Source organism: Vicia villosa, linkage group LG7 (genome assembly GCF_029867415.1).
Source record: "Vicia villosa cultivar HV-30 ecotype Madison, WI linkage group LG7, Vvil1.0, whole genome shotgun sequence".
NCBI classification, from domain to species: Eukaryota; Viridiplantae; Streptophyta; class Magnoliopsida; order Fabales; family Fabaceae; genus Vicia; species Vicia villosa.
This window is the reverse complement of record NC_081186.1, coordinates 109361051-109383071: the sequence shown is the minus strand read 5'-3', so window position 1 is coordinate 109383071 and position 22021 is coordinate 109361051. Positions and strand designations below refer to the sequence as shown.

At 38.0% G+C, this 22021-nt stretch overlaps 1 pseudogene; it reads left to right on the top strand.

Moving 5' to 3' along the window:
- Positions 1 to 2099: 2099 nt before the first annotated feature.
- LOC131619972 (subtilisin-like protease SBT3) lies at positions 2100 to 3399 on the top strand (annotated as a pseudogene).
- Positions 3400 to 22021: the final 18622 nt, after the last annotated feature.

The following is a 22021-nucleotide window of genomic DNA, read 5'->3' as shown; positions in this document are numbered from 1 at the left end:
TTGCAAATAATATTCTATTTTTATTTTTATTTTTCTTTTAAAATTTTTTTAAAAAAAATTATAATTAAGAAAGATTTTGACCTTACCTTTAAATTTATTATTTAAAACTTTAGCTTTTTAAAATTATTTTATGCCAAAAAAAAGTTAATTAAAAAATATTACATAGAATATTGTTTCTGTGTAGTAACTTAGGGTATGTTTGAAGTGATGGAATGTAATGGAATGGTATAAATTAATGTTCTATTATTTGGATTGATTAAAAACGGGTGAAATGGAGCAGAATCGATCCATCTCATTCCATCACTTTCCTTCATTTTTTATATCCTCTGATTTGGATGGAATGACAAAATCTCTCTATTCCATCATAAAATACACAAATAATAGAATAACATCTTTATTTCATTTTGCTCTACTCTATTCTGTTTCATTCCACTCCGTTCTATTATGCTTAGTTCGTTTTACAATATCCAAACATAGCCTTAACGACCGTCATATTTATATTTATACAAGTCTTATTTTAATACTTTTAATTATAATGACAAATGAGTTATTGAGAGTTTTAAAAAAATATAACTTTTGATTGATATAAAATGAATTATATATAAAGAAATTTAATAATTTAAGACCATCTTTTACTAGGAAATCTAAATAAAAGATAAAAAATTTATTCTATATGATATTGTTTTTCAGCTTTAAGAATAAAATATCACTCTCACTAGTTCTATATATATAAAAAAAATTAAAATTCATTAAATAACCAATGTATCTGGTCAATATACTATTGAGATACATTGAATGTTCAATAAATCTAATAAACAAACTTTTTCTTATAAATACGACAATCGACGAATTATTATCTTTTCATTATACACACACATAGTGTTATGGTATCCATCCACATTCAGGGGCGAATATAGAGGGGTATAGGGTATTCCCTGGAATACCCTTTATTTTTTTAATTTTTTACCAATTTACTCTCCCCTATTTTAACCCTTTTTGTTACTGCACTTTGTTACTTTAGGTTTAACAAAACAACAACACTTTTACTCTCAGTCCAGAGCCAAATAAGCTTGCTCCTTCAAATGGGTTTTGTGTTTATGTTTCACTTAATGGTTGAGATTTTATCTTTGACAAATAATTTGTCACAATCATTGCAAATGGTGGATCAAGATATTATGCATGCCATGAAACTTTTCCAAATATGCAAGAAAAAATTGTAAAAATTTAGAGATGGTGGATGGGAAATACTTTATGAGCAAGTTGTGGCTTCTTGTGGTAATGTTGAAATTGAGTCTCGGTATGTGAAAGATAAGAAATCCAAATGACTTTCTCATTTTGTTACAAATTTTTATTATTTCAAGAATGATTGCTTCTTACATGTCATAGATGTGGTATTGAGAGAGTTGAATGATCGGTTTACACCTGAAAATACTGAGTTGATCAATTGTGTTGCTTGCTTGAGTGCTTGTTATTCATTTGAATCATTTGACGTTAAATCACTTGTGAGATTGGCAAGATTGTACCCATATGACTTTGAGGATCTTACAGATAAGGAATTGTCTAGTGAGTTGGAGACTTCTATTGAGAGTGTCAAGATGAACAATCACTTTTCCAATTTGACTGGCATCTTGGAACTTTGTAGGACTCTTGTTCGAACAAATAAGCATAAGACATTTAGGTTTGCGTACACACTTATCAAACCAGCACTGTCCTTACCGGTGGCCACTGCAAGTGTTGAGCGAGTATTCTCGGGATGAATTATGTTAAGAATGAGTTGAGAAGTAGAATGGTTAATCCACTACTAAATGATTGCTTAGTGACATTTGTGGAGAAAGAGGTGTTCAATACAATCAATGATATGGATATCATCAAGTGTTTCCAAGGAATAAACAAGAGAAAAATGCATTTACGAATAGACTAGAATATTTTCTATTTTTGAGTTGTAATTGAAATACTAGTACATTTTTTTAAGTAATATTATCATATTTCTTGTCCTTAATTTTTTCATAAATTTTTTCTATATTTTATTTTCATTATGGGAATCCCCTAGATTTTGGTCCTGGCTCCGCCCCTGTCCACATTCAAAACACATTTAAATCATGGCTTCCAATTTTTGTCTACTTTTGTTGTTCTCCTATATTACAACACTTCATTTCATTATTTTAACATTGGCTCGGTCTGATAATTACATCATCCACATGGATTTATCAGTTATGCCAAAAGTATTCTCAAATCAACATAGTTGGTATCATTCCATTCTTTCTCAGGTTACTACAATCAACAATAATCTCAATTCTCCTCCATCTAAAATGATTTATACATACACTAATGTTATGAACGATTTTAGTGCAAATCTATCACCTCAAGATCATGAATCTCTCAAAAACTCTCAATACCTGATTTACCCTTGAAACTTCACACCACATACTCACCTCAATTCCTTGGCCTTAATCCATACAAAGGGGCATGGCCACCTTTTAAGTATGGCAAAGATGTCATTGTTGGTGTAATTGACACTGGTGTTTGGCCAGAAAATGAAAGTTTCAAAGATGATGAAATGATTGAAATACCTTCAAAATGGAAAGGGAAATTATGTAAATTTGATAATTCCAATCATTCATTATTTGTGCAACAAGAAACTCATTGGAGCTAGATTCTTCAACAAAGGGTTCTTGGCACGATTTCCCAAAAATAGTTCAACAGTCATGAACAACACACGTGACATACAAGGCCATGGAACCCACACTTCATCAATTATAGGAGGAAGCAAAGTTGATGGTGCAACTTTTATTTGGTTATGCAAATGGAACAACAAGAGGAATAGCTTCATTATCTAGACTAGCCATATACAAGACTACAGGTGCAAGATCTGGTGGAGCAGTACCATCTGATGTACTGGCTGCAATTGACGCTGCAATATCAGACGTTGTCGATATTATTTCAATATCAATGGGCACCAAGGAAGTACCCTTCTATGAAGATTCTATTGTAATAGCAACATTTGCATCCATGGAAAAAGGTATTTTTGTTTCTGTAATAGCAGGTAATCATGGACCTGGCTTTCAAACTATTCAGAATGGAGCACCTTCATTGGATCTCAACTACCCTTCTTTTATTTCTTTTACCGATAGTGAAAATTCTTCTTCAAAAATAATACAACAGTTTTACAGAATAGTTAACAATGTTGCTGAAGGACAAACAACTTATGTTGCTAACATTACACCAATTAAAGGGTTCAACATAAGTGTTATCCCAAATAAGTTGGTATTCAATAAGAAGAATGAGAAAATAAGCTTCAAGTTGAAGATTAAAGGCTCAATAATTACACAAAATGATGAAGTAGTTTTTGGGTACCTCGCTTGGGAGGATGGGAATCATGTGGTAAGAAGCCTGTTGTGAAAAGCGACGTTAAGAACAAAATATAATAGGGAATTAGGGAAGATAAAAAGAACACAAGAATTGATTATAACTTCTATTCTTTTACTTTCTCTTAAAACAAGATTACAAGTTTACAAGAATAACAAATAACCTCTCTCACCCTAAATTAGGATTTGCAGCTTAGCAATGATGAGATACTAGTATGCTATTTATAATAAAACCTAACATACTAACTAATGGGATTTTTCCACAAGGTCCATTACACAAGCCAACTTAATAAATAAGCTAACTTAACAAATTAGGATTTAAACACTAAACCTAATTTAACATGTGTCATACCCCAAAATTTGCCCGTGCTATTTTTCATACACAAAACCAAATCATAAGACAAAGCTCCAAAACACAGTCTCCCACACAGAAGTTCTAAACTAGGGTTTGAATAATTCAGAGGAAAATCATTGAATCAATGGCTCAAGGTGGTTCCATAGGGTCACTAACATCCCAAAGTATCTCCATATAAAGTTTCAAGTCAAACAGAGCAAATTTAGTCCCTCAAATCCTGATTAGGTCAACAGTCGACTCCCAAGGGCAAAACAGTCATTTCAAGCCAAAATACAGTCAAAGTTCAAGATATTTGGTCAACAACATCCTCAAATCATCATTTGATCAAGGGTTGATCATGATGATGCAAGGAAAGATCAGAGAAGTCAAAAGTCAAGAGTTACTATTTTGGGCATGAACTGAAAAAGTCAACCAAACTTTGAAAATTCACCAAATATTCATACTTCATCAGAAAAATTCCCACCAAAGCTCATTTTGAAGAGAATTCATTCCTCTATCCAATTGTCCAAGAATTAGAGCCCACAGGTCAATGGTTTAAGAATTATGGCCTCGTACATTATAAGTTCTTTTCAAAAGTCAACAAAAAGACACTTTTTTCAAAAGCTCATAAAATAAAAATGGAAAATGATTTTGATATGAGACCAAAGGCATTGCATAAAGGACTCTCTAAGGTTTCCAAAATGTCCTAGAACACCTCCATACCTCAAAAATTGAGAGAGATAGGCCTTCTTAAAGTTGAGCTATTTTGGAGGGAAAAATGTGAAAGAATTTAATTATTTTTGCAAAGAAGCCCAACTTCCCATGACCCAAACTTGATCTCCAAGATATCCATGGCCCTAAATCTGAATGCCACGAATTTTGAAATATTTATTTAATTTTATATGCATTTTTAATCATTTAAAAGTGATTTTAATTCATAAAAAATTAAGTAAAGATCAAATATTCAACCAAAAATCCAATTCCAATCAAATCCAATTTACATTTAACTCAAAAAACCAATCAAATTTCGTGCATATTCTATGTGGAAATTTATGGAAAAATTGGATCAAAAACTTGTCCATAATTAGAAAGATTTCATATGAATTCAATCAAATTTCTCCAACTACCAATTCAAAGATTTGACAAGATTTATTCTGTTTATATTAACCCTAATCCATCACATATAAGTAGCAAGCAATTGAAGACCCCTAACTCACGAAGATCTGCAGCACAAGAACCCTAGTTCGAGTTCAAAAAATCTCAAGAAAGTGAGATTCGGTTTTGGGATTTGAGGAGAATTCAGTCCAGTCTGAGGCTTCTAAAACGTTCCTGGTGCCTCATTGAAGCAATTCCAATCGTCGCACGCGATCAACAAGCCAAGAACAGAGCTCTATTACTCACGGTTTGCAAGCTTTAAAATCCACTTCGTTTTCATAGAATCATGGCATATACATACTTTTTAATTGCATATTATTGATTGTTGTGAGGTTCTGATCGATTCTGGGTATTTAATTTGTTGCTTGGGTGGTTGAATCGAGATACGCCATGAACGGGATTTAGGGTTTGTTTTTGGGGATTACTTTTGCAGGTACAATTAGGGCAAATTGATGCCATCATTGAAATCGCAAGGACAAAACGAGTTGAACTACGGTTTCTTTTTTTATTTTCTGTACATGTATGAGTGTTTTGGTAAACAGCAGGTGTTATATGTGAAGGCTTTTATAGCACGCGTAATGCAAGCGCTGTAAAAGATCACTTGCAGGAATTCTGTGGAGAAGATGACATCGTGTCATCTCGTCATTGGCCAAGCGAAGCGCGCGCAGGGATTTCAAAATCCAGGGATCGGACGCGTTAAGATGTACGCGTTATCGTGTTCCTTCAATCCAGCGGCCGTACGATCTTCTCCATCTCATCAGGCTTTCAATCCAACGCAAGGCAAGCTGAGGGCGCATCATGGACTGCACGCGCGCGCCACATACGATCACAGCTAAGTATTTTGCAATTTTTTTTTTATTTTTAATTATGCAACCTTTTATTTTGTTTATTTATATATATATATATATATATATATTTTGTTTTTATTTCTTTTTCTCTCTTTAAACTTATATAAAAACTATAAAAATTTTGTTATAAAAAATATATTTTTTATGCATTTATTATTTGTTTATTTTTATTAAGTATTTATATTATTATTAAAATACTTATATTCATACTAAAATGCATATTTAATTCACCAAAATTCTAAAATTTCCAAAAAAAAATATATTTTTGTTCCCGATTAAATTATTTTGTCCCGATTTAATTAATTAGGTCGCGAGACCAATAATTAATTAAATCATTTGTTTTTTTATTTTTTTTATTTAAATTCGTACCCTAATCAGGGTTTACGAGATCATGCCATACACTTGAATATTTCTTTTCTGTGCATTATCAGGGTTAGCAACATGATTCGTCCCGAGCACGCGCCTTCAACAAACCTCAAAGATAAGTGTTCTATTCTGTTTAATTTTAATTATACTTAAATTAATTTACTTTTAGGGTTTGCTTTGCCTTCACCTATTTTCTGCCTTGTTTCAGGGTCAATCCTAAAGGCGCCTAACAACCATATCAGATCAAATTCGAATCAAAGCTAAGTATTCCCTATTTATTCATTATTAGTTTATTTCTCTTTCATTTTATTTACGTTAACCCTGATTATCTTCGAATTAATAATACACTCACGCCTTGTTCCTTGTCTGTTCTAATGATCAGAGTCAATGTTTCTGATAAACCCTTGCCCTCAACCCTGTCAGGCAAACACCAAAGCTAAGTACACTCTCTCTGTTTTATCTTTATTTCATTATTTTATTTTTCTTAATTAATGAAGTCTGCCCTCGAACCGATTATGCACTCACCTTCAATTTTCTGTTTCTTCTTTTTTTGTCAGGTTTATCAATTGCCAAAGCTACGTTACTGGTAACCCTGTCTTAATATTTTCTCTGTATTATTATTACTTATGCCAAACCCTATTAAGGGATCCGCTGGTTACAATTCCCCTCTCCTCCGCTGGTTTCATTTTCCCCCTTCCCTTTATTGCTTTATATTATCATGTACTGCGTGGTTAGTAATTTAGGGAGTGCAAGATTGTAATTAACCTAGAATCACTAATTTACAAGATAATATAATTTGAATTGAATCACGTGATTGATGCACACACGCACGCTTTTTGGGTAACCCTCTCTGTTGCCTTGTTGCCTGTTGCCTGTTGCCTTTGTGTTTTGCAGAATAAGCCATGTCCCTCGAATTCGAGGATACCTCAGCCATGTTGCCTCGATAAAAAGGTCACGACCCTAATGATGCTGCCTTCGATACACAAATGACCTCGACCCTCGGATGTTGCCTACGGAAAAAGGCTGAGGTATCTTCTGGCTGCCTACGAAAAGGCTTATTCTGATCCTTGCCTTAGACTACCTGCCCTTCTATGGCATGGGACAGTCTTATGGCAAAGGATGCTTCGATGACCCTTCAACCTCCAAACGAAAGGCTTCCTGCCCTCTTATGGCAAGGATAGACCCTTTCATTCTAAAAGGCAAAAAGAGACCTATCACCTGAGTTTAAGGTAATTGCCCCTAATTGCCTTGCAATGCTCAAACCTTTTTGTTATATTCTTTCTCATAATTTTTCAAAAGGGCAACGCTTATTCACAAGCTAAAGTCCCTATCTTTTTCATCTACTTTTTTCTGAAAACGAGCAAGCAAAGCAATTAAGAGCCCATGGAAAACCATGGATGCAAAGGGTGCCTTACACCTTCCCTTTGCATAAATTACCCCCCGAACTTAGATTTCTTTTAAAAGGTTTTTTTCTGTTTCTTTTTGCCTTTCCGAATCTGTTTGGATAAAATAAAAGTCGGTGGCGACTCTTGCTTACCGCGACATTCCGATCGATAAAAAGTCAGTTCACCGTATTACAGAACTGGCGACTCTGCTGGGGAATAATTTTCGATAAAAGAGGGGTTACCTTAAAAGTTTAGGATTCATTTAAATGTTTTCTATTGTTTGCTTTGTTTGATTTAATTTTACAGGGCTGTTTTGGGTATTCTGTTGTGTGAAAGATCCTAACCCGGATCTGAGTACCTTAGGTATATGGCATGAGATCAAGGAGACTGCACAGCGTATACTGATGTGGTTGATCTGATGGCCATCGTTAGTGTGACACATTGGTTTGTCCTGGTGTTCCTTGGGATCCGACCTGAGGAAATGCTTGGCTGCCGCGTGGTGTCATTAAGCACTAATTCGCCCTTAGAACCTTAGTCGAACTTGACTTTGGCCCTTTAGAAAGTAGCGAGATGGCTGGCTTTGGTTCCGACTGAAGTTGGTTGATACTCGAAGCTACACTCATATGGACTGGACTTTCAGGACCTTTTCGGTTGGCGATTCGATTGCCGAACTGAGATAAGCGCCTTCGAGAAAGGTCAATGATATGAGCTCCCTAGAACCCGATCTTTATATAGGACAGGTTTGAACCGACTAAACTTCAGGGGGAGGGTACGCACCTCTGGACTACATGCAAGCCTAACCTTAAGGCAAAATTGTGTGACTTGTTTGTGTTTGTTATTTACTTGACATCATGACATCATAAACATCATAAGCATCATAACATCATGACTAACCATTCGTGGACCAAGGAATTCATCTTTGTTCTGTTTTGTAGGTCATGGAGACTAGAAACACCATTCGAGTTAACTTTGTGAAGATACCTTCCGAACTGAAAGAATTGGTATTAGAGATTCCTGGAGGTTCCCGATTCTCTGAAAGACATGGTCTCTTGCCCAGTTTAGTTACTTCAGGTTTTGACGAAGAAATGATGAGTGTACTATTTCAATTCTTCGATCCCGAGCATCATTGTTTTACTTTCCCGGATTATCAGCTGGTGCCTACTATGGAAGAGTTTGCTGACATACTTGGACTCCCCATCCGAGATCAGATTCCGTTCACTGGTTTGGAAGAAATTCCAAAATTAGAAGTTATCGCTCCCGCTTTACATCTTAAGAAGTCTGATATTGATGGTCATTGGGAAACCAGAAGTGGAGTCAAGGGATTCCTCGCTAAGTTCTTATTCGGAAAAGCTCGCATGTTCTTGAAGTCCATGAGTTATCAAGCCTTCGAAGACATATTAGCTTTACTCATTTATGGTTTGGTATTATTCCCTAATCCTGATCAGTTCATTGATGTGCACGCCATAAAGATATTTCTGACACGCAATCCAGTTCCTACCTTGCTTGGAGATATCCTACACTCTCTTCACACTCGTACTATGAAGAAGCGAGGGACTCTTATGTGTTGCATACCTTTGTTATCTAAGTGGTTTATTTCGCACTTGCCTCGCTCAGTAATGAGGAACGACCAAAGGTTGAAATGGCACAAGAGAATAATGTCACTTTCACATTCTGATATCCGTTGGCTGTCTTTATCCAAGGAGAGTTTCACCATGATCGACCGTTGTGGACAATATCCTAATGTGCCTTTACTTGGCATACGAGGGGGTATCACTTATAATCCTTGCTTGGCTTTACGACAATTTGGTTACGCTCGAAGAGATGGCCCTCACCATATGCTTATACGAGGGATTGTGTTTGATTATGAAGATGATACTCAGAATCACCGCCGGAAGTTCATACGAGCTTGGGATATGGTAAATAGAGTTGATAACAAAAGCTTGGGACAAAGAAACTCCATTCCTTTGGGGCCTTATCTTAGATGGGTGCGCACTCGTGCTCAACGTCTCGTCATGCCTTATCCATATGTCCTACCTGTGATAGTAGAGCCCGATTGCGAGGAAAAAGTTCCTCAAGTTATTGCTCATCCAGACATGCCAACTGACATCGAAGAATTAAAGAGATCTTGGATTCAATTAAAGGAAGAAAGAGACACTTTTGAAGCTCAGTTTCGTGCTAAAGAAAAGAAAGTATTAGAGCTCACAAGGCTACTTCAAGCGGAGCAAGGCATCAACAACTTCATCGGTTCAAAAAGGAAGCGTCCATGGGAGACTTGAAGACTTTTATTATTATTTTATTCCTAGTTTATATTTTCTTTATTGTAAAAGATACAAATAAAACGAATTGCAAAATTATTTCCCTTAAGTATTATTAATAAAGTTTCTTTTGTTTTGTTTTAAACAAATTTGAATTCCAAGGTCCTCGAAACATTGCATATGCATAAATCATATCATTCATAAACATAGCATCACAGGTTTCGTAAAATAAATGCCTCATCTTTGTGCTGTTTATTTCAGTAACAAAGATGGATCTCGAACAATCTGTCAAAGCTCTCCAAGCTCAGAATGCTGAATTTCAAACTCTGATCCTGACCCTAGCCAATGGGCAAAACGAACTGAAAGCCCTTCTGACTAAGAAGGAAAAGAAGACTCAGAAGCCCAAAGGAGTGATCAATCTGGGAAGAAGGTTCAAAGGTCGTCCCAGGAGGGCCGAAGATGCTGAAATCCCTAAGAATGAGGAAGATGAAGAGAGAGATGATCTCAGTGTCAAGAACAATCAGGGAAGCCATGTAGGTTCTGATGGTGAAGAAGAAGAAGAAGAAGACGAGTATCCCCGAGACGAGGATTACGCTGATGAGAAGTATAGGCTACTGGAAGAGCGTCTGAGAAGCGTGGAAATTCAGAAGGTACCTGGGTTGGACTTTGAAGAATTAGGACTCGTTCCTGGGGTCGTTATTCCTCCGAAGTTCAAGACTCCAGTTTTTGCTAAGTATGATGGAATTTCCTGTCCTAAGATGCACTTGAGGTCTTACGTAAGGAAGATTCAACCTCACACTGCTGATAAGAGGCTCTGGATCCATTTCTTTCAAGAGAGTTTATCTGGAACTCAACTCGAATGGTATTATAAGCTGGAAAGTGCTAGCGTCCGTACATGGGAAGATTTGGTTGTGGCTTTCTACAAGCAATACCAATATAACTCTGATCTTGCACCGACTCGCATGCAACTTCAAAGCATGTCCATGGGTCCTAAAGAAAGTTTCAAGGAGTATGCCCAAAAATGGAGAGATTTAGCTGGAAGAGTCCAACCTTCTTTAAATGATAGAGAGTTGGTAGACATGTTCATGGGCACACTAACTGGGCCGTTTTATAGTCACTTGCTGGGAAGTTCTTCATCTGGATTTACTGAGCTCATCTTAACTGGAGAACGTGTAGAGAATGGTATTCGAAGTGGAAAAATCCAAGTGGGTTCAGCCTCTGGTACTACAAGGAAGCCATATCAAGGGAGAAGTGAGTCAAATGCTATTCATAGTCAAAAGGGCCGTGGTAAGGATGATCAGAATCAGTCTGTTGGTGCCGTCCTCATCTCTGCACCAATATCCCAACAAGCTCCTAGACAAGATTACCAACGCAAGACTGATAGACCAAGGAGGCAATTCACCAAGATCAACATGCCTCTATCTCAAGTTCTGCAACATCTGCTGAAAGCCAACCTAATCACTCTGAGAGACCCGCCCAAAAGTGTTACTACCACATCTCCAAATTATGACCCTAAGGCCAAATGTGCGTATCATTCTAATAGTCCTGGGCACACTACCGATAATTGTTGGGCGTTGAGAAATAAGGTTCAAGACATGTTGGAAGCTGGTGAAATTGAGTTCGACGCTCCTGAGACCCCTAATGTCATCACTGCTCCAATGCCAAAGCATGACCATACTGTTAATGCCATTATGGACACAATCCATGTCTATGATGTGAGGGACCTGTCAACTCCTCTCCCCGACATCAAGAGAAGGTTGTTGCGGGCTGGTTTATTTCCAGGTTGCGACCCTGGCTGTTATTACTGTGCACTCATACCCGAGGGTTGTGAGAACCTGAAAAGAGGCATCCAAGGCTGGATGGATCGTGGCACTATCAGATTTGAGAAGACTCCCACTATTGAAGAGTTGTGTGAGGGTTTCTCCCGTGGTTTGAAGTTCGAAGATGTATCTGTGATCTCTAAAGTACCACTAAAGATCCCTACCAAGGCTCCTTTCAAGATTTCTGCTGAACCCCGTGGGGCTCCGATCGTTATCACTAAACCTGGTCCTATGCCATACTCATCTGACAAAGCTATCCCTTGGAATTATGGTTCCGAGGTCTATGTGCAAGGAGTTAAGCAAGAACTTGAATTTGATAAGGTTTCTGAAGATGTCAATCCTGATGTAGGAAACATTGCTGGAACTAGTAAGGTGACGAGGAGTGGAAGGGTGTTTTCTCCAGAGATCTCCCCAAAGGTTACTTCACCTACCATTACTATCACCCCGAATGCTGACACTCATGGTAAAGAACCGCTGCCTGAACCTGAAACTGTCACTAGAAATGCGCCATCTGAAGAAACAAATGAGTTCCTGAAGTACATCCGCAAGAGTGATTATGATATTGTTGAACAAATGGGGCATACTCCTTCCAAGATCTCTATGCTGTCGCTCCTGAGTTGTTCAAAGACCCATGCCAAGGCTATGATGAAATTTCTAGAGGCTGCCCATGTGCCGCAAGAGATTTCTGTCACTCAACTCGAGAACTGTATGGCGAACTTAACAACTGATAACTACCTTGGGTTTTCTGATGCTGATCTAAGCCCTAGTGGGAGGAATCATAACAAGGCACTGCATATCTCCATTGAATGTGGTGGTATACTAGTTGATGATTGTCACTGTGCATGGTGAAGATGAATATTTGGTAAGTTTCGTAGATGAAACCAAGTATCTTGAGTTCACTGGAGAGACATTTGAATCACCCCGCATAGCACATGAATGGAAGCTTGAACCAGTTCCAGAAACTAAACATGTCTACACTCCCCCTAAAATTACTGGGGATATTCCTACAATGGCTTCCCTGAAAGACGCTAGGGCCGTGGTAGAAGAAGGTGGCTGCACTATCTGGGGGCAATTACCTGACATCCCATACAAATCCAACAAATGGGGTTTAGGCTGCACTGCTAAGGATCAGAAGGGAACACCACCTCCTCGTTCAGAAGACTTGAAACATCACTTCATCAGCAAGGGAGTTAATGCCATTGAAGAAGACGAAGATAATCACAACCTGGACAAGTGGATCTCCCCTACATCAGACAAAGGGCTGGACAACTGGAAGGCCGAGGACATTGTTTCTATCTCCTATAGTCAGGAGTAATTGCCACTCTTAGTTTATTTCCTGCTTTTATTTCATTTCCAACTTTAATTCTTGTACTTCAATAAAGACAATAAACTCTAAAGCCATGTGTCCTGCCCGAGGCACAATGGTCCACTTGTTAGGGCTTGTCATTTCATAAGCATATTTTCATTCAATAAAACATTGGACGTTTCGTATTCAAATTGTGTGTTTGCCTTTATTTTTCTTTTATTTACTTTTTATAGCTATGCGTTCTCACACACACCCACATAATACACTGCAGATCCACATTCACTCTGGATCCTGTTGATAACGATTCTGCTATTGCTAAATATGACTTTGAAAATCCGATCTATCAAGCTGAGGATGAAGGTGAGGAAGGTTGTGAAGTGCCTAGAGAACTTGCCCGTTTATTAGAGCAAGAAGAAAAGACTATACAGCCGCACGAAGAGCCAATTGAAGTTGTCAACATAGGTACCGATGAAGAAAAGAAAGAAATCAAGATAGGGGCTGAATTAGAGGATGCTGTCAAGCAAAGGTTGATTCAGATGTTACGAGACAATGTTGAGATCTTCGCTTGGTCATACGAAGACATGCCTGGGCTCGACACTGATATTGTGGTTCATCGTTTACCTATCAAAGAAAATAGTCCTCCAGTTAAACAAAAGTTACGAAGAAGCAGACCTGACATGGCTCAGAAAATCAAAGAAGAGGTCGAGAAACAATTCAACGCTGGGTTCCTGAAAGTAGTGAGTTATCCGCCATGGATCGCCAATATAGTGCCCGTACCAAAGAAAGATGGAAAAGTCAGAATGTGTGTAGACTATAGAGATTTGAATCGAGCAAGTCCTAAAGATGATTTCCCACTACCACATATTGACATCCTAGTTGATAGCACTGCACAATGCAAGGTTTTCTCTTTTATGGATGGTTTCTCAGGTTACAATCAGATTAAGATGGCACCCGAAGATATGGAAAAGACGACATTCACTACGCCTTGGGGCACTTTCTGTTACAAAGTCATGCCATTTGGGTTGAAGAATGCTGGGGCAACTTACCAACGTGCAATGGTAGCCTTATTCCATGACATGATCCACAAAGAAATAGAGGTCTATGTCGATGACATGATTGCAAAGTCCAACACTGAGGAAGAACATCTGGCCCATTTACAGAAATTGTTCGATAGGCTGAAGAAGTATAAATTAAGACTAAATCCGAACAAGTGTACCTTTGGCGTAAGGTCTGGTAAGCTGCTGGGTTTTGTTGTTAGTAGCAAAGGTATCGAAGTTGATCCTGCAAAAGTGAAAGCCATACAAGAAATGCCCGCTCCACGAAACGAGAAAGAAGTTAGAGGATTCCTGGGTCGATTAAATTACATTGCTAGATTTATCTCTCATTTGACCGCTACTTGTGAGCCAATCTTCAAATTACTAAAGAAAGATCAAGTAGTGAAATGGAACGACCAATGTCAAGAAGCCTTTGACAAGATAAAAAAGTACCTGCAAGAACCTCCGATCATGATACCACCAGCTGAAGGAAGACCTCTAATTATGTACTTAACAGTGTTAGAGAATTCGATGGGGTGCGTACTGGGGCAACATGACGAGTCTGGTCGAAAAGAGCATGCAATATACTACCTTAGCAAAAAGTTTACCGACTGTGAAACAAGATACTCACTGCTCGAGAAAACTTGCTGCGCTTTGGCTTGGGCTGCTCGCCGACTGAGACAGTATATGTTGAACCATACCACTTTATTGATTTCTAGAATGGATCCTATCAAATATGTGTTCGAAAAACCCGCTCTCTCTGGACGAATAGCAAGATGGCAAATGATACTAACAGAATACGACATCCAATATACAACACAGAAAGCAATCAAAGGTAGTGTGGTAGCAGATCATTTGGCGCAACAAGCGGTAGATGACTACCAATCGATGAATTTTGAATTTCCAGATGAAGATGTGATGCTGGTTACTGACTATAAGCAACCTGGCCCGGAGGAAGGACCTGAACCAGGATCCCGATGGACTATGGTTTTCGATGGAGCTTCGAATGCACTTGGTAATGGCATTGGCGCCATAATTGTCTCTCCTGCTGGTGGACACACCCCATTCACCGCAAGATTATGTTTCGACTGCACCAACAATATGGCTGAGTATGAAGCGTGTATCTTGGGGCTCAGAGCTGCTATCGATTTAAGGATCAAATTCCTGGAAGTGTATGGGGATTCAGCACTAGTAATCAGCCAAATCAGAGGGGAATAGGATACAAAACATCCTAATCTCATACCCTACAAGGAGTTCGTACTATCCTTAATTCCATATTTTGAAGAGATTACTTTCGAACATATTCCCCGAGAAGAGAATCAGCTGGCCGATGCGTTAGCTACTATGTCATCTATGTTCAAAATCAATTGGGATAATGAGGCTCCTATAGTTATCATTGAAAGACATGACGAACCCGCATATTGTTATGAGATAGTTGACGACGAGGCTGAAGAGAAACCATGGTTTTACGAAGTAAAAAGGTACCTCGAGACTCAAGAATACCCTGAAGGGGCATCCATTAATGATAAAAAATTCCTAAGAAGATTCGCATCCAAGTTCTTTCTGAGCAATGGGACTTTATACAAGCGCAACCATGATTCAACTCTGCTTCGTTGTGTGAACAAGAAAGAAGCTGAAAAGATCATGGAAGACATGCATGATGGTACTTTTGGGACCCACTCTAGTGGACATACTATGGCCAAGAAGATTCTAAGAGCAGGTTACTACTGGTCTACAATGGAGACTGACTGTCACCACCATTCAAGAACTTGTCACAAGTGCCAGATATACGCCGACAAAGTACACGTGCCTCCCGTTCCTCTAAATGTACTAACTGCTCCCTGGCCCTTTGCAATGTGGGGCATTGATATGATCGGAGAGATTAAGCCTACCGCTTCTAACGGACATCGTTTCATTCTAGTAGCCATCGACTATTTCACTAAATGGGTAGAAGCTGCTTCATTTGCCTCCGTAACCAAGAATGTGGTGGCTCGATTCATTAAACATAACCTCATCTGTCGGTATGGCATTCCCGAAAGGATCATCACTGATAATGGTACCAATCTAAACAACAAGATGATTACTGAGCTTTGCACACAATTCAATATCAAGCATCACAACTCATCTCCCTATAGGCCAAAGATGAATGGCGCTGTAGAGGCTGCCAACAAGAATATCAAGAAGATTGTGCAGAAAATGACTGTGACTTACAAGGATTGGCATGAAATGTTACCATTTGCTCTTCATGGTTACCGTACCTCCGCACGTACATCAACTGGGGCAACCCCGTTCTCATTAGTCTATGGTATGGAAGCTGTATTACCAATTGAAGTTCAGATACCGTCATTAAGGATCATGAAAGAAGCAGAGCTAGATGAAGATGAATGGATCCAGACTCGACTAGATCAGATAAACTTGATTGACGAAAAGAGGCTCGCGGCTGTTTGCCATGGGCAACTGTATCAGAAACGTATGATCAAGGCATTTAACAAGAGAGTCAAACAACAAGTTTATCGAGTTGGTGACTTGGTCATAAAGAGAATAATTCTACCACAAGGTGATCCTAGGGGCAAGTGGACTCCCACCTATGAAGGACCATTCGTTATCAAGAAAATCTTCTCTGGAGGAGCAATGATACTCACTACTATGGATGGAGAGGACTTCCCGCAACCTGTGAACGCAGACATAGTCAAAAAATACTACGCATAAATATGACCCGCTAGGTCGACGTACCTAGGCAAAAATAAGGGCATCCCGGCAAACCAAAAAGGTTTGGGCAAAAATTAGGGATATATATAAGGAAAAAATGTACACCCGTCAAGTTGAAAACCCGAAAGGGCGACTTGGGCAAAAAAGGGTATCCTGCTAGACCGAAAACCTGAAAGGGCGATCTAGGCAAAAGTTAAGGATTAAGCGTACGACTATGTCTCGTTCCTATCATTCATCAATCAAATACATCTACAACAACAAGTTCAAAGGGTTCAGATCAACTCAATCACTTTTCTCCGACAAGCATGGGATGAGATGCTCGAAGACATAATAGCAATAGCAGAGTGGAAACTCGATAGGATTATTTTTACATAGCTATATTTCTTTTGTTTTTCTATCTTTTCAAAAACACACAATATGTTTCATCTTGCCTATTTATGGCTTTTCTCAATACAATTTACTTCTCTCTTTCAAATTTCTTCTTCTTTTCGAATACGCAAACGTCCAATGATAATTTTGAATGAACATATGCATATGAACATGATTATCATCCATTTTCTTTTTCCAATAGAAATATGTAGTAATCTCTATTAGTAGGAAAAGCAAAGAGACAATGTCCGAAGTAATCAAAAGTCCTCCCACAAATCGATTGACATATATTCATCCCCACAAAGCCGGGTTCACAAGATCATATCCCCACAGAGTAATCATTAAGAAGATATCTTCAAACGCTCCCGATAGAGACATGGCTGCCCAACAGAGTTCACATCTTCAACACAGTCGCTCTCCTCCAACACGATTTATCAATATCTTTATCACCAATCGGGGAACATCAAGTCACTGATCATCTCCAAACAGAAATCATAAATTCCCAGCTGAGCATCTTCAAGACAAGATCAGACAGTACAATTACAAGGACAGAAAGATCTACATAAATCATATTCACATATCATATGTCATAAACATGTTCATACATTGCATACATTACCTCATAATGAACTCATGCATAACATGCAAAAGCTCTCATTTATGTTGAGGGATTCATTACATAACCCATGCATCATGACATTGCATAAATTTAACTTTACCTTTTGCAGAATACAGGTACAAACAAACGAACGAAAACTCCAACTTTCCAAGATCTAATTCATCTACCACGAACGGTAATGACACGATCATTTCCAAGATCTAATTCGGTCACCACGAACGGTACTGACACGATCATTTCCAAGATCTAATTCAGCTACTACGAATGGTACTGACACGATCAACGCTCGAAGATCTAATTCATTTACCACGAACGGTAATGACACGATCACTTTCAAAGTCTAATTCAGCTACTACGAACGGTACTGACACGACAGAAGATCTAATTCAGATACTACGAACGGTACTGACACGGTCAACTCTCAGAGATCTAATTCTATCATCACGAACGGTGTAGACACGGTCACTGGCCTTCCCAGTCTAATTCAGTCACTACGAACGGTGCTGACACGATAAGAGAATCTAATTCTATCATCACGAACGATGAAGACACGATTATCTCCTCAGATCTAATTCTATCATCACGAACGATGAAGACACGATCATCTTTCCAAGATCTAATTCAAGTATCACGAACGATACTGACACGATCAATTCCAAAGGATCTAATTCATCTACCACTAACGGTAATGACACGGCCAACGCGCAAACAACATCTTCTCAAAATTCAACTACCAGATGGCATCCACAAGCCCATCTCCGACAAAAGGCCCTACTTCGAATAGGGCAAATTTCTTGGTATTCTTATGTTCAATCATCTTCCACCTTCAGATACCGACTGGCGCGCAGACCACTCTACATCTTCAGGTTTAAGATAATTGAACAGGGGCAGCTGTCATACCCCAAAATTTGCCCGTGCTATTTTTCATACACAAAACCAAATCATAAGACAAAGCTCCAAAACACAGTCTCCCACACAGAAGTTCTAAACTAGGGTTTGAATAATTCAGAGGAAAATCATTGAATCAATGGCTCAAGGTGGTTCCATAGGGTCACTAACATCCCAAAGTATCTCCATATAAAGTTTCAAGTCAAACAGAGCAAATTTAGTCCCTCAAATCCTGATTAGGTCAACAGTCGACTCCCAAGGGCAAAACAGTCATTTCAAGCCAAAATACAGTCAAAGTTCAAGATATTTGGTCAACAACATCCTCAAATCATCATTTGATCAAGGGTTGATCATGATGATGCAAGGAAAGATCAGAGAAGTCAAAAGTCAAGAGTTACTATTTTGGGCATGAACTGAAAAAGTCAACCAAACTTTGAAAATTCACCAAATATTCATACTTCATCAGAAAAATTCCCACCAAAGCTCATTTTGAAGAGAATTCATTCCTCTATCCAATTGTCCAAGAATTAGAGCCCACAGGTCAATGGTTTAAGAATTATGGCCTCGTACATTATAAGTTCTTTTCAAAAGTCAACAAAAAGACACTTTTTTCAAAAGCTCATAAAATAAAAATGGAAAATGATTTTGATATGAGACCAAAGGCATTGCATAAAGGACTCTCTAAGGTTTCCAAAATGTCCTAGAACACCTCCATACCTCAAAAATTGAGAGAGATAGGCCTTCTTAAAGTTGAGCTATTTTGGAGGGAAAAATGTGAAAGAATTTAATTATTTTTGCAAAGAAGCCCAACTTCCCATGACCCAAACTTGATCTCCAAGATATCCATGGCCCTAAATCTGAATGCCACGAATTTTGAAATATTTATTTAATTTTATATGCATTTTTAATCATTTAAAAGTGATTTTAATTCATAAAAAATTAAGTAAAGATCAAATATTCAACCAAAAATCCAATTCCAATCAAATCCAATTTACATTTAACTCAAAAAACCAATCAAATTTCGTGCATATTCTATGTGGAAATTTATGGAAAAATTGGATCAAAAACTTGTCCATAATTAGAAAGATTTCATATGAATTCAATCAAATTTCTCCAACTACCAATTCAAAGATTTGACAAGATTTATTCTGTTTATATTAACCCTAATCCATCACATATAAGTAGCAAGCAATTGAAGACCCCTAACTCACGAAGATCTGCAGCACAAGAACCCTAGTTCGAGTTCAAAAAATCTCAAGAAAGTGAGATTCGGTTTTGGGATTTGAGGAGAATTCAGTCCAGTCTGAGGCTTCTAAAACGTTCCTGGTGCCTCATTGAAGCAATTCCAATCGTCGCACGCGATCAACAAGCCAAGAACAGAGCTCTATTACTCACGGTTTGCAAGCTTTAAAATCCACTTCGTTTTCATAGAATCATGGCATATACATACTTTTTAATTGCATATTATTGATTGTTGTGAGGTTCTGATCGATTCTGGGTATTTAATTTGTTGCTTGGGTGGTTGAATCGAGATACGCCATGAACGGGATTTAGGGTTTGTTTTTGGGGATTACTTTTGCAGGTACAATTAGGGCAAATTGATGCCATCATTGAAATCGCAAGGACAAAACGAGTTGAACTACGGTTTCTTTTTTTATTTTCTGTACATGTATGAGTGTTTTGGTAAACAGCAGGTGTTATATGTGAAGGCTTTTATAGCACGCGTAATGCAAGCGCTGTAAAAGATCACTTGCAGGAATTCTGTGGAGAAGATGACATCGTGTCATCTCGTCATTGGCCAAGCGAAGCGCGCGCAGGGATTTCAAAATCCAGGGATCGGACGCGTTAAGATGTACGCGTTATCGTGTTCCTTCAATCCAGCGGCCGTACGATCTTCTCCATCTCATCAGGCTTTCAATCCAACGCAAGGCAAGCTGAGGGCGCATCATGGACTGCACGCGCGCGCCACATACGATCACAGCTAAGTATTTTGCAATTTTTTTTTTATTTTTAATTATGCAACCTTTTATTTTGTTTATTTATATATATATATATATATATTTTGTTTTTATTTCTTTTTCTCTCTTTAAACTTATATAAAAACTATAAAAATTTTGTTATAAAAAATATATTTTTTATGCATTTATTATTTGTTTATTTTTATTAAGTATTTATATTATTATTAAAATACTTATATTCATACTAAAATGCATATTTAATTCACCAAAATTCTAAAATTTCCAAAAAAAAATATATTTTTGTTCCCGATTAAATTATTTTGTCCCGATTTAATTAATTAGGTCGCGAGACCAATAATTAATTAAATCATTTGTTTTTTTATTTTTTTTATTTAAATTCGTACCCTAATCAGGGTTTACGAGATCATGCCATACACTTGAATATTTCTTTTCTGTGCATTATCAGGGTTAGCAACATGATTCGTCCCGAGCACGCGCCTTCAACAAACCTCAAAGATAAGTGTTCTATTCTGTTTAATTTTAATTATACTTAAATTAATTTACTTTTAGGGTTTGCTTTGCCTTCACCTATTTTCTGCCTTGTTTCAGGGTCAATCCTAAAGGCGCCTAACAACCATATCAGATCAAATTCGAATCAAAGCTAAGTATTCCCTATTTATTCATTATTAGTTTATTTCTCTTTCATTTTATTTACGTTAACCCTGATTATCTTCGAATTAATAATACACTCACGCCTTGTTCCTTGTCTGTTCTAATGATCAGAGTCAATGTTTCTGATAAACCCTTGCCCTCAACCCTGTCAGGCAAACACCAAAGCTAAGTACACTCTCTCTGTTTTATCTTTATTTCATTATTTTATTTTTCTTAATTAATGAAGTCTGCCCTCGAACCGATTATGCACTCACCTTCAATTTTCTGTTTCTTCTTTTTTTGTCAGGTTTATCAATTGCCAAAGCTACGTTACTGGTAACCCTGTCTTAATATTTTCTCTGTATTATTATTACTTATGCCAAACCCTATTAAGGGATCCGCTGGTTACAATTCCCCTCTCCTCCGCTGGTTTCATTTTCCCCCTTCCCTTTATTGCTTTATATTATCATGTACTGCGTGGTTAGTAATTTAGGGAGTGCAAGATTGTAATTAACCTAGAATCACTAATTTACAAGATAATATAATTTGAATTGAATCACGTGATTGATGCACACACGCACGCTTTTTGGGTAACCCTCTCTGTTGCCTTGTTGCCTGTTGCCTGTTGCCTTTGTGTTTTGCAGAATAAGCCATGTCCCTCGAATTCGAGGATACCTCAGCCATGTTGCCTCGATAAAAAGGTCACGACCCTAATGATGCTGCCTTCGATACACAAATGACCTCGACCCTCGGATGTTGCCTACGGAAAAAGGCTGAGGTATCTTCTGGCTGCCTACGAAAAGGCTTATTCTGATCCTTGCCTTAGACTACCTGCCCTTCTATGGCATGGGACAGTCTTATGGCAAAGGATGCTTCGATGACCCTTCAACCTCCAAACGAAAGGCTTCCTGCCCTCTTATGGCAAGGATAGACCCTTTCATTCTAAAAGGCAAAAAGAG